Source organism: Ochotona curzoniae, unplaced genomic scaffold (genome assembly GCF_017591425.1).
Source record: "Ochotona curzoniae isolate NIBS_2020 unplaced genomic scaffold, NIBS_Ocur_1.0 scaffold_4921, whole genome shotgun sequence".
Lineage (NCBI taxonomy): Eukaryota > Metazoa > Chordata > Mammalia > Lagomorpha > Ochotonidae > Ochotona > Ochotona curzoniae.
The window spans coordinates 367,705-377,685 of NW_024467125.1; the positions used below are offsets into that span (position 1 = coordinate 367,705).

The following is a 9,981-nucleotide window of genomic DNA, read 5'->3' on the forward strand; positions in this document are numbered from 1 at the left end:
ATCATGCTTCAACACTATAAACAGCTAAATACTAAAATGAAAATAGACACGAGACAGCTGAATAGTAGGTGTATAGAACCCGGTTAATATAAACCAAAAATGATATGTCTATGAAGAAGTCACAGGAAGCAGTTGAAAACCTGCATTTTTGTATTAAAATGTTGGTTAATCAATACCATGTCAATTAATGCCATAATGTTGTAAATTGTTGTTGATGTTATGTTGAGGCTTTTAATTGATTGGGATGATACTTTGCCTGGTATACCTTACCTGAGACCAGAGATGGTCTCACCAAGAAATCATTGAACTCACTAGGATAATAAGATGCTGGACTTTATGCTTGGTAAATACTTCCAGTGAAAGAACCTCAACTGAATTTGAACTGTGGCAATGCAACAAGGTGGAGAAATCCACCATGGGGAGAGGGTTCAGGGAGGGCTGGGGGGAATCCCAGTGCCTATAACACTGTGTCATACAATGCAATACAATTAAAATAATAAATAAAATAAATTACAATTTAAAAAATCATAAGATGGTATTCAATGTTCTGTTTCTTAGCTTGGTAGTTTATTTTTCAGATGACATACATGTAAAATACATATACGAATCATTATACTAAAAGGTTTAGATATTCTATTGCAACATGTCCCAGAATGACACATATTCCATGCTTTTTCAAAACATGATAGCTAATATAGAATAAACATAAAAATCTGCAATGTGTTAGAATGAAACTGGCATCTTTTGATTTGATTAGTTTATTAACCCTTGTCAACACTCCCATATAGCCATAGTCTTTCTGCCTTTTCCGTGTCAGTAAGACTCTGATTAAAAGTTGAAGTTACATTATTGTAAAAATTTCAAGGAAAAATAAAAGAATGAAGGAGAGCTGGATGCAGAGGATTATGTTTAATTTGTTAGAACTTTATACAATGCCCAAATATATTCTCTATATATCCATAAACATTTTTTAAATACAATTTTTAAAAGTAATAAAACTTCCCCATTCGTCAGCTAAACTCATGTAATTCAATGCTGCTCCTCTTTGTGCTGGTGTAGGAATTTTGTGAAAGCTCCTGTTTCTTCATTTGAGTTCTGAGTATTCTTTCGATTCCCGCTATGACGTTAAGTTATCATAAACCTGTCCTTGTTGAAATCCTTCAATGAATGTTCTGAAAGGTGAAAGACACTTTCAGATTATGGTTATTTGCAAAAACTTTCCGAAGACACTTACTAGCATTTAATAAAACTTGAAGTATATGTGCATAAAATCCCATGAAAGTGGCATTGATTTCCACACAACCAAAATAAAGTTGTTCACATATCAGATTTCTAAGTATTCACACTTGTTTCTGAGACACGCATGAGAGTCCTCATAGAAATACATGCAACAGAGAATATGACTCAACTGATTATCTCAATGATCTACAATTCCACTCTATGACATACAGATATGTAAATATGACTTCATGAAAATATGACTCAGCAGGTTCAGCTGATGTGTGAAATGCCATGGCCCACATGGAAGCAACTTTCTGAGTCTCATCAGGTGCTCCACTTATCCATTTCTGGAGAATGCATCTGGAATGGCTGCAGATGGGTGTAGATTCCTGTTACCCAGATGGGACGCTGGAATGAAGTTCCTGGCTTCATGGAATCCCAGACCTGGCTTTCATGATCCATTGGGAGTGACCCAGCTTAGGGAAGATCTCTCCATCCCTAATTCCCTCCCTCTCATTCTCTCTGTCTCTTTGCCTTTTCAATAATGATCTTTAGAAATATGACACAAAGAAAGTAAAACATTTCTTAACAGTGCTTCTTTTTCTCTTTACATTGTCAACTAAACCCCATTATGTCTCATCTTCCTTTCTTTCTTTCTTTCTTTCTTTCTTTCTTTCTTTCTTTCTTTCTTTCTTTCTTTCTTTCTTTCTTTCTTTCTTTCTTTCTTTCTTGATTCCTATAGACATTTCAGAGGTCTTTTCACACATCCTGGTGTTAGTTATATATATTTTAATTCAACTACCTTTATCAAAAATTTGTAAACAGATTTAAAATATACAGTGCCAAACTTTGAAGAAAATGTATATACCTAAAATCAAAGACATAACTACACATGGACTTTAAAAATATTTTTTGGCCTATATTAACTTACCTATACTAACATTTATTTATTTTTTTAATTGTAAGAGTGAGAAAGTATTAGAAAAAGATAGATAGAGAGATCTCGTGTTCCCTAAGTAGTGATAACAGCTAAAACTAAACAAGGTCAAAACACATGGATGGCAGAGGACCAGACATGTAGGCCATTTTCCACCACATTCTCAAGGACATTACAAGGGAAATGGGTCAGACATGGATCATAACTGCAAAGGCTGCTGGCCCCTAGGCAACTATTACATGCTTCGAGAAAAGCAGCTAGTAGCTTGTGGGCATTCTGGGCAGATTAATGCCAAATCTGTGTTAACTATCTCACTATTCCTCTCTGTCTCCTTTCTGTATATCTGACTTTCCAATAAAAATAAAATAAATCTTAAAAAAAATGAAAAAATGAATCCACCTGACACTCATGAGAGCTGGGATTGTAAAATGAACAAGCGGGGCCAGCACATGTCAGGTCCTGGGCTGAAGGCAGATCATGCCAAGCATGGTCACTGCTATGCTTGCATGTGTGAGAACTGGGTCTGTGAACAAGCCTTATGGCAGAACTTGGGAAACACCCTACAAGTCTGTAGTTCCCCGTGATGAGCACAGAAGCTGCAGTTGGAGACAGGTCAGCCCAGGCAAGTCTGCAGCATACATCAACATTTGTATGGGCCAGGCCTGGGCAGGCCAGGCAGGGCCAGACATGAGCACAACATGACATATAGGAGAGCCTGGACAGAATGTGGGCTGTGCCCAGCTGGGAAGGACTACAATATCTGATAGCAAGAGCTGAGATTATGGGTATGCCAGGTAGGGTTGGGTTGGGTTGAACTCCTGACAAAACGAACAAGTCCTGTGCCTTAGGACATGCCTAGTAGGGGAAATCTTTACACTGCCTTGCTGGGTTGTAGCTCCCAGTAGTGAATCTGAGACACAGCGTTATATGAGGACCAGATTGGGCAATACTACAGCACCTGTCAGCATGCAGATAGGCTAGTCTGGGGACAGGCAATCTGGAATAGGCCCCAGGACACTGCCACTTGAATGAGCCATCCTTTGATGACATGCTCAATATTCCCTGCTGACCCAGATGAGCTGATTGTCATGTATCCATAAGGTTCACTACTCAGGCATCAGCAACAGAGGTGATACATTCCCAACATATGTACTCTAGGGTTAGAGTCCAATGATCCATTTGTAGAGTTCATAAAAAATTCACCTGGGGTGACCTCACACTTGACTCTTATGTGCACTTGCCATGGCAAGGTCAGATTCAGTCCATTACCTACACCAGGCAACAAACCTACTGTTGCCTAGACCCAGTTAACACATGAACTGATGGGTGCTGTGGCCCAGCAATAGAAACAACCTGGCAGGGAAATGCCCACATCCCCCTTGTCAGGCATGTTCCTACCACCAGACTTTGAACCTGCCAATGGCTGATGTAACCTTGCCTGAGAGGGCTTACATCTAATTCTGGCACTTGTCAACTGGACTGTGGCCTAGTTCAGCTGGGTTGCAACCATTCAGGCTCTTGTGTTTGCCAGTGAGTGTGGTAGCCAGCCCAGCCAGTATCACACCCTGACTGACCCAATCCCAATCCTAGCTCGCTTACTCAGCAGTTGAAGCAGCAGCCAGCAACGGAGTCTCCGAAGTTATGCTTCCAGGCATTGTGGGCCCAGGCTGAGATGACCCAATTTTATACTACAATTTTACTTTTATTTTTTCAAACATATTTTTCCCTTTTAAAATAAATTATTTTAAACACTTTTTTAAAATTATATTTTTGGCAATCTTTACATTGTTAATTAGGGTAAAAAGGTACAAGGGCTATAGGAAAGTGGGTAAGACCACTATTTCCCTATTGTTTCCTTCATATATCTGAGGTAAAGGGAATATTAAGAGAGAAGCCCCACACAGTCTCCCACTCAACCCAGGTCCTGGATGTGGGGTATGCTCTGAGATCCTTGCTCAAGTGGTTTTGATAGTTCACCTGTTATGAATAGCTGCCAATCTTGCCACTCCAGGCAAGAGGAGGCTGCTGAAGAATCCACTGATTGACTTAGTCCATCATAGAGTCTCCTTTTGCCCAATATTCCACTGCTGACATATAGCTGAGGTGCTTGATCCACATGTTCTATCTTCTGTCTTTTCTTGGTTAGAGTTCTGAGTCTGCCATTTTGAATGAGGGATCCCCAAAGAAACTTTGAGGTGTTTCCGGACCAGATTCCTATATGTGCTAGCAAGTGCATGGCTCATCACAGTCCATCACCCCAATCAGCTGGTGATTGCAACTGCTGGGTTGGTTCTGTTTTCAGACCCAACTTCCCCTTGAAACAACGGGTGTTGAAGTCCAGCCTGGCTCTGACCAGGTCATATTTGGCCCTCACATAAACCAGTAGAAGCAGCAGCCCAGTCAAAGTGACCCACCACAACCCTCACCAGGCCTGCCCCTATTCTGGTTTGCCAGTATGTGTAGCAAACTAGTCCAGTCTGCCCATATTCCATTTGGATCTTATAAATGTCAAAGTGTATTGAAGCTTAGTTCCACCTAAGCAGCTCAACTATCCAGCCATCACAGATGTTGTTGAGTGCCTCACTGTCTAGCCACCTTAGCCCTTGCCTTAGTTATTTTTTGCTCTCCCATGGGAGTGGTAACCCAAGAGGGAGGAGCCCACTATTTCCCTCCCATGTCTCTCTTACTCTCAGATTATGCACTCTCCAGGTGGTTCTGTGCTTAGGCTTGACAGGATTAGCCCCCAGTGCCAGCTTCTGCTGCTGGTAAGCCCCAACAACTCTCACCCACTCTAATTAAAGAAAAAAATTTCATTTATTTAGGGTAGATAATATGAGAATTGATATGTGTAAGCAATGTAATAATCAAAGCATGGCGATTGCATTTGCATTTCATTAAATATTATTTTATTAATTAATGGGCCTGGCACTGGGGCCTAGTGGCTATAGTTCTTGCTTTGCATATGCCAAAATCACATATGGGTCCAGGATCTAATCCTTGCTTCCACACTTGCATCCAGCTCCTTGCTTGCGGCATGGGAAAGCAATCGAGCCCAAAGCCTTGGGACCATACATCCAAGTGGGAGACCAGGAAGAACCTCCTGGCTTCTGGTTTTGGATTGGCTCAGCTCTGACCATTGCAGTCACTTGGGGAGTGAATCATCAGAAGCAAGATCTCCCTCTCTATCTCTCCTCTTCTCTGTATATCTGACATCACAAAAAAATAATAAATACATTTAAATACACATATACATACATATATATTATCCTATATAAGAATTGAGTAAGTTTAATTTCTGATTAATATGAAATATGTGATAAATTGTTGTAAGCTGACGTAAAAAAAAATACTATCTACCTCATATTACACTCAGGCTGAGTACCCCACTAATCATTATATTCAACAAGTAAAAAATCAGAAAAATCAGTTACCAGAAGGAGAAATAATGAACAAATCTAATGAATCTCTTTCCATTACTACATTATTTTTTTGTTCAACGCTAAATATGACATACTAGGGGACACATGATAATGCTTACAGAAAATGGCTTGTCTGACTAAGCAAAACAAAAATGGTAGATAGTTGCGATTGCCTCAGAGCAGGAGAAAGAGAGAGGACTTACCTGAGTTCATCATGCTCTCTTGGGAAACTCCTGCATGAAAACGGCTTTCTGTCATGGCCAGAGTCCCTTGAGGCTAACATGTGATTAGAGGTAAAAGAGCTGTCTAATGAGCAGGTGCCAGGAGCTGGAACTAGCTCCTCTGCTGTGAGCCCTCAGACTGTGCAACCTTGGACTAGAAGCAGCCTGCTTGTTGCATTTGCGGTCCTGAGTGTAGCTCAGGGAGCAGAGATTCCCTCCTTTCATCTGCTGTGCCTGGGATGGAGCTTCAATCTGCAGCATTCAACATTCAGTGAGGAATTTGGGCATTCATACAGGCACTTTAGTCATACAGTTGCCATGCAGATGAGCTTGGTAGATTCTGCAGAAGCAATTCCAAACTGTGGACACAGACATCTATCCACAGGGTTTAACCTAGAACTGAAATATCCTAGCTAACATCTGGGATAGGTCTGGGGTGGTGACTGCTATACTTAACTATTGAATATGCTTGTCAGTGATTATCAAAGGGGAGAGAAATGTTGGATCTCCTAGGGCAGTAGTCATTGCTGATGAATAATTAGGGCAAGAAAAGATCAATTCTAAGAGAAAATGAGTGATAAAATTTTCCTGGAGTACATATATCCAGCTTTGCAGCATTTAGGGTCTGGAGGAAGTAGAGGGAATATTCTGTGTGGAGGGATATGTGGAAGAATGAGGTCATATCACTTTTGCAGTGTGAAGGGACCTCTTATCCACAGATGGAACTGGTTAGAGAAGCCAAGAACACAAACCCTGGCCCTGGAACAGCCTCCTCTGCACATTGAAGCACCATCCTGCCTGTTCAAGCTGTGAAGAGTTGCTGTAACTAACTAACTGTCCCGGTAGTGACAGGAAAGGATCAAGTGAGGGGAATTGTTTGAATGAAATCCTGGTAGTTGCAGCTGCTGGAACTTACACATCTCAGGGTCTTCTGTCTTCACTCATTGTGCTCTCACATGACTTAGTGTATGATTAGTGTCAATCATACAGTAAGTTCAGTTCTAACAATGACACCAGCTTGGGATTTATTACATCACCTGTGAGTTGGATACACTCAAGGCTTTCCTGTCACTCTCACTTTCTCCTGCAATTTCAGTGCTTTTCTGGTGTGCTTTCAGGTGAGAGAGTTTTATTCCTGTCCTTATTGTCTTCTTACCTACAAAGATTGGCAATTGTTGACAATTTTCTTTCTTTCTGCCATGGAGCACATTGATGCATAATTGACTTTATTTCAGTACAATGAAAAATATATTCACTTGGTAAATTGGAATGCTTCAAAAAGTCTGAAGCAAAAAATATGTCTTAATCCATACTTAGGAGAGGTCATCAAAATTCAAACAACTGTGTTCTACAAAATCTATACACAAAAATAAGTGAAACTTTTAGCTGCATTTTCTAAGACATTCTGATGAACCCTCAGAAGAATGTGAGAAAATGTGTGAAAGCTTGCATTTTTTGTTGTCAAACTCATTAACTGATCCTGGGTTCCACTCCCACATATATTAAATACAAAAATTTAGTTCTGCAAACAAAGTCTTAGTAAGTCAGTTTTATGTATATTTAAAATCTTCTCCAGGTTGAGTCTTTCTTATCATATGACCCTCTTTGTGATTCCTCTTTGCTTAACATGATCCAGTCAGTTGCCCACAATTGTAGTACTTCTGCCTTCACTTGTCCAATGTGTGTTAGGATCACTTTATTTGATAATCAGAACTGAATCTCTTTATGTGTTAAGATACATAGAACAGCAAGTTACACACTTTCTCCTCCTGATCTGTCCCTCATGTATTCAATTGGAAAATCAATGGTGAGTTTTTAATCTCTGATGAATAAATATTACTCAACTGATCAAAAAAACGTGTCATATATGAGAAGCATTTGATGGTGTAGGGAATCATTAAAGGTAGAAAGCAATGATTGGTCAGTGATCTCACTTGAAAGGACCAAAAACTAGCACCAAGCCATCTGTAAATGTGAGAGTTACATTATGAATGGGAAAACATAAAGTTGGGATTTCTGCTGTGTTGTTTACATCAGTATTTTATCAATATGTTTCAGATTCAGCTACTTCTCCGTGACAGTAATCTGTACCACATGAAACTGAGTAACCAAACTCAGCTGTTAGAATTCCTTCTCCTGGGATTCTCAGAGGACCAGCACTGCAGCCTATTATATTTGATCTGTTCCTCTCCATGTATGTAATCTGTGTCATTGGGAACCTGCTCATTGTCCTGGTCATCCTCTGAGACAGCCAACTACACACACCCACGTACTTCTCCCTCACCAACCTGTCCTTCTCTGACATCTGCTTCATTTCCACCACCATCTCCAAGATGCTCGTGAACATCCAGATGCAGAGCAGAGCCATCAGCTATGCAGATTGCATCACACAGATGTTCTTCTTCATAATCTTTGGAACATTAGATGAATTTCTGCTGGCCGTGATGGCCTATGACTGGTTTGTGGCCATCTGTCACCCCCTGCACTACATGGTCATCATGACCCCCTGGTTCTGTGTGCAGCTGCTTCTGCTGTGCTGGATCATTGGTGCCTTGCATGCCTTGTTAAGCAGCATACTAGTGCTGGGGACGAGCTTCTGCACATACCTGGAAATCCCTCACTTATTCTGTGAGTTGAATCAGGTGGTCCACAGAGCCTGTTCTGACACCTTTCTCAATGATCTCATAATGGATTTTGAAACTGTGCTGCTGGCAGGAGGTCCCTTGGCTGGTATTCTATACTTCTACTCTAAGACCATTTCCTCCATCTGTGCCATCTCATTAACTCAGGGAAAGTAGAAAGTAATTTGCACCTGTGCTTCTCATCTCTTAATTATATCTCTATTTTATGGAACAAGGTTAAGTGTGTACCTCAGTGCGAGTACTGCCCCAAGTTGAGCCTCAACTGCAGCAGCCTCAGTGATGTGTACACCATGGTCACCCCCATGCTGAACCCCTTCATCTACTACAGCCTAAAGAACACAGACATGAGGAAAGCTTTGAAAAGTGTGTTGTTTCATAAATGATAGTGAAACCCATGGTGTTGGGGCTGAGCATTGTCAGTGACTTCACGTCTCAAGCTTCAGAATCTGACACCATGATGCATTTATCAGAGGAGGAAGAAGAGCTTGCTTAGCCTGTTCACTGTCTTTTTTGTTACTTTTTAATCATTAGCTCCTTTGTGTACAAGGCAAATGAATGATCATTTAATTCATTGCGTGTTATCTCTGCCTGCACACACTTTGTTTCTGATTTTCCTTTCTTTGCCATATTTTGTGTCATCCTTATTCCAGAAATACAAAAGGACACAAAAATTTCATGAAGAAAAGATTTTGAATGAGGAGGCAGGTGTATGTGCTAAACAACATTTATTCTGTGTGTATTTTTTACACTGTATATGTTACTTTTACATTTCATGGTCATATTTTGTAGTATTCTCTTTCAACTACTATATATAAAGTTGCCTTTTGTACAAATGTCCTATTTCAGTTTTCCTAATGTTTTCTGTTGCAACAAATTTATTGCAAAAAGGTAAGATTTCATTCTTTTGGTTGCTGGCTGGAATCTAATTCATATGAATACCAGATATCAGTTGATGGAATGGTCATTAGCAAAACAATTACACATGCTCCTGAATTGTTTGAGGTGAAGTGGACAGAAGTGAAATGTCCACATTTCTCATGATATGATTTCTTATGAATTAACATCACATGACACTATTGCTTGCTTTCCTTCCTAGCTGTTAGTATAGTTTTCAGATAGGAATGACTCTAGTACAATGCTTGCATGTTCTAATCAATCCAGTTTTAAAAACATGTATATTTTATGCTTTTTTATATGAGAAAGTAATATACAACACCCACAAAAGCTACAGTGTGTAAGAATGAAACTGATGACCAGTACACTTCACTTGCTGGCACACACACGAACCACAGCTGTAGGGTTGGTCCAATGGTAGATTTTTGGTGTCATTTTTCTGAGTTCTTCTGTGGTACAGGATGGCTGAGTTTGTCTTGGGCAGGACTGGGAATGATCACATCACCCACTTTTTGCTGATCATAGAAGGCAGAACAAATTAATCAACTACCTGGGCCCGGCGCGGTGGTGCAAGTGGTTAAAGGTCCTCGCCTTGTACGCCCGGGATCCCATATGGGCGCCGGTTCTAATCCCGGCAGCCCCGCTTC

The 9,981-nt window shown here is 40.4% G+C and overlaps 1 pseudogene; it reads left to right on the forward strand.

Moving 5' to 3' along the window:
• The first annotated feature begins 2,741 nt into the window (after positions 1-2,741).
• LOC121149993 lies at positions 2,742-8,823 on the forward strand (annotated as a pseudogene).
• The last annotated feature ends 1,158 nt before the right edge of the window (positions 8,824-9,981 follow it).